We start from the raw sequence: 4,793 nt of genomic DNA on the forward strand, positions 1-4,793 counted from the left end.
GGTCCCCCCGCGCAGTACGCACGCTTCTTTGTCCCGCTAATGAATCAAATCAAGTTAATAGATGCCCACTACAAGTAATGGCCTGGTTCAGTTTGGTTTTGTTGAATCTGGAGTGTAGTTTGAGTTGTTGAGTTTGGTCACCGGGTCCAACTGGTCGTCTGCTCGAATTACTCTACTGGAGGGGAGGGGAGGAGGGGAGGGGAGGGTGACTGGGCTGGTGGTGTCACCAACCAGCTGGCGTTCTAGTAGGCTTATCTAAAGAGCTAGGCTAGGCTATAACTTAGATGTTACTACAGTGTGTGTGTGTGTGTGTGTGTGTTTGTGTGTGTGCGGTGTGTGCGTGTATGCATGGTTAAAATGAATTCATACTTGGTCTTACACACTATTATAATCTTGTATATACACCACTATACTCATACACACACAGTATTATACTCCTTTTACATGTATGCATAAGAGTGTATAGTCGTGTATGTGAGCGAGTATAGTCGGGTATGTGAGAGAGTATAGTAGTGTATGTGAGAGAATAGTAGTGTATGTGAGAGAGTATAGTAGTGTATGTGAGAGTATAGCTGTTTATGCAAGAGAATAAAGTAGTGTGTGTGAGAGAGAATAGTATTGTGTGTGAGAGAGTATAGTAGTGTGTGTGTGTGTGAGAGTTTGACTGAAACGGAAAAGTGAGTTTGATTCCTCAGCAGAGGTGAGTAGAGTAGCCAAAAAATGTACTCAAGTAAAATGAGTGTTACTTTAAGTATATAAATACTCAAGTAGAAGTAGAAGTATTCATAAAAATAATTACTTAATTAAGAGTCAAAAAGTATGCAGTGAAAAGACTACTCAAGTACTCAAGAGTACTTAGAAAAGTACTGAGTTTCTCCAGATTTATTTTTGAAATATACAGAGCAACACAAATGCTAACAAATAGACACAAACAACATATAAAACAGCAATGTTCAAATATTTTTTTAATTTAAATATTACAATTTAAATAAAACAATAAATGTCTTTAAAAATAAAATTAATAACCCTTGAACTAAAACGATAATCAATTAATTCTTTGCAAAATTAAATACATCAACCTACAAATAAAATTATAGTTAATTAGGTTTATCCAAAATTATAATAATTGTTGTGTTGTCCATAAATGATCAGTCAGGTTCTTATTAACTCGATTTATTAACAAATTATAATCACCATGTCCCTGCTCTCTGTCTAGCGTGTCTATCTGTCTCTCTGCATCCCGCGATCTCTCTCAGCATCTCGCGATATCTCCAGTAGCTAAGATACTATACTACATCCCTCCCTTGTTTAGAATTAAAGTACTAATTAAAGTACTTCAACATAAAAGGGTTTCATTACAAACAATCAAATTAAATCCCTTGTGACTAACTGTCTATTACTGTTGCCTACAATAACACTGTACTGTAATGTTCACAACTCTTTTTTTTTTCATTCATTAACAGATTCAATATGATGATTATTACAGTTGAACATAACTTTTTTTTTTTTTTACAAAGTCACTTTACAGTTACTAAGTGTCCCTGTAACGTGCGGGCTTTCTTACAACCCTGCCACGCCTGGTAGTGACAACCTGCCATTCTGGAACAGGGGCAAAGTCGGGTTCAGGTGGAATCTCGACTGCTGGAGTGATCTGAGCGAACTCCATGTCCAGATTGTCATTGAGAACCCGAGCCTCGGTTGGCTCCGGAACATCAAAGTCCATTACCACTGGAGTGTGGCGCAGATGTTTGACATTCCTGATGACCTTTGATCCATCTTCTGTGTTGATCAGTTCGAAAGAATTGTCCGATGTGTTTTTGAGTAACACATAGCGAGTGTCTCTGAATATGGAATCCAGCTTTCCGTTCTCCATACTAGCAATGTACACAACGTCACCAACTTCAAAGTTGTGTTCCTTCGCTCTTTTCTTCTGGTCAGCGTACTGTTTCATTTTGGTTCTGTACTCCTGGTGATGGTGTCGGATGTCATTTGTCTTCTTTCTGATGTGTGATATGTCATCTCCCTTCTCCACGTTTGGAATCTTTGTACGAATGTCTCGTCCAAACATCAGCATAGCTGGTGTCTCCCCCGACGCTCTGTGTGGCGTTGAACGATATGCCAACAGAATCTTAGGAAGCTCCTCCCCCCACACCTTTCCTTCACACTCGGCCGCTCTGAAGGCTTTCTTTAGGTATCGGTGAAATCTCTCAATTTTCCCATTCGATTTCGGATAATATGGAGATGCACGAATGTGTTTGACTCCACACGTCTTGAGGAACGACTCAAAAAGCTGTCCTACAAACTGCCTGCCATTATCCGTCACGACCTCTAGGGGGAATCCGAATCGAGAAAAGACCTTTGTCATTTCTGTAATGACAGTTGCTGATGATATGTCAGATATCACCACAGCCTCTGGAAATGAGGTATAGTAGTCAATCACAGTCAATATGAACTTGTTCTGGATAGGACCTACCAGATCGATACCTAACTTCGTCCAAGGTCTCGGTGGTAAGTCAAGTGGTTGGAGGGGTTGATCGTTCTGGAGCGGCTGATTGAGTACACAGGCGGAGCAGTTTCTAATGTCTCTTTCAACATCCAAATCCATGTTAGGCCAATAGAATTTACTCCTCAGGTACTGTTTTGTACGTACCACACCCTGATGCGTCTCGTGTCCGATCCTGAGTACTCGTTTTGTCATTGCTTTCGGTAACACAATCCTGTGTCCTCTCAGTACAAGTCCATCGTATGTGCATAACTCTTCTGCACACCTGTTGTATGGCTGTAAGGTTTCCGGTACCGGATTTGGCCATTTTCCTGTCTCCACGATCGTCTTCAACTGCATCAGTGTTTTATCCTCTGCCGTTTTCAGGCGAATGTCCTCCAGAGTTATGGCCTGTACATCATGCAGAGTCACTGACAACACTCTGTCGACATACAATTCCACATACTCATTGTCCTCAGTCTCTTGTAATGGAAGTCTTGATAGTGAATCTGCCACATTGGATTTTCCCACTATGTGTTCGATCTTGTAGTCGTACGGCTGTAGTCTCAAGCCTAATCTCTGTATGCGGGGTGGCGATAGTGTAGCTTTCTCTGGGTTGAACATGTAGATGAGGGGCTTGTGGTCTGTTTGTAGCGTAAACTTTCCTCCCCACAGGTATGTTCTGAAATGTTCCACAGCCCAAACACAACCTAGAGCTTCCCGCTCTATCTGAGAGTAGCGGCGCTCGGTTGGAGTCAATGAACGGCTCGCATACGCCACTGGCTTGTTCCGTCCATCTGATTGGGTTTGAAGTAAGACTGCTCCTAGTCCTACTGGGCTCGCATCACTGATGACTACTGTTGGTGCATTCAGCTTAAAGTAAGCCAGGCATGGCTCACTTACCAACGCGTCCTTCATTGCTTGGAACGATTTCTCTGTTTCTGTCGTCCACTCCCATTCCTGTCCTTTTCGAGTCAACTTCCTTAAAGGTTCTGATAGGTTTGCATAGCTCGGTATGAACTTCATCAGAAATCCGCAGGTGCCTAGGAATGAGCGAAGTAGCTGTACATTCTCAGGTCTTGGTGCTTTACAGATAGCTTCAACCTTCCTTAGATCTGGTTTAATTCCTTCGGCTGAGATCACATGACCAAGTATCTCAATCTGCAGTAGTAGTCCGAATATGCACTTGTCTCTGTTCAGGGTTAGGCCTCTGTCCGTGAATCTCTGGAAGACTTGTCTCATTCTTTGTTCCAATTGCTCATCATTCTCACCGAAGATCATAACATCATCCATGTAACAGACGGTGCCCTGCATTCCGCAAAGCATCGAGTCCATAGCCTTCTGATAGGCTTCCGGTGCACTCGATAATCCAAAGGGGACTTTTCTGAAGCGGTAGCACCCTCTGTGAGTAATGAACGTGGTCAGGTGTCTAGATTCAGGGGCTAAGTCACACTGCCAAAACCCTTTCCGTGCATCTAACTTGGCAAACACTTTTGCTCCCTGCACAGCATGTAAGATGCTGTCTACAGTCGGTACTGGATGTCTTTCTCTGATCACAGCATGATTCACCTCCCTGAGATCTAGCCTCACTTCCTTGGTGTCTTTCTTTGGAATTAGTAGTATGTTGGAGACCCATTCTGATCCTTCATTCACTTCCTCTATTATACCTTGGTCAAGCATCTTGTCTAACTCCTGGTTCACAGCCTCCAACATTGGATAAGGGACTCTCCTCAAACCCTGAGCTACAGGTGAGACTTTCTCATCGACTGTAACTTTATGACTGTAACCTTTAATTTGACCTAGTCCTTTAAAAAGTGAATGAAATTCATTTGCTAGATTACTGAATCTCTCTGTCTGTCCTACTGTGTTCACAGTTTCTCCAGGGTTCAGTATCTTCAATGCAAAGCTGGCTTTCCTACCTAGCAAGGCCTCAACCTTTCCTTCTATGACATAAACGTCATCTTTCACTACCTTGTCCTGCCATCTAATTTCTGCCTCAAAATAACCAGCACATCTAAGTGGTGTTGTCTGGGCATAGGCATAAAACCTCTTTCTGGTTGGTCGTAGTTCTGTCCTTCTGGACAATGTTCTTCTAAATAGGTCTTCTCCTATGAAGTTTCTACCACTTCCTGTGTCTATGACCATTTTTAGCTTTTGTCCATTTACTTTCACTGTTTCAGTCCCTTCCGAATTAACTGCATTAATAAACTCATCTGACTCTGAGTCAGAAGGTTCATGCACTGCTCTAACTGGTTTACGAAATTTGGGCTTTTCTTCATCCCTATTTCTGTCACTATTCTTCCCTCCCTGT

This window comes from Pollachius pollachius (genome assembly GCF_949987615.1).
Source record: "Pollachius pollachius genome assembly, chromosome: 20".
NCBI lineage: Eukaryota > Metazoa > Chordata > Actinopteri > Gadiformes > Gadidae > Pollachius > Pollachius pollachius.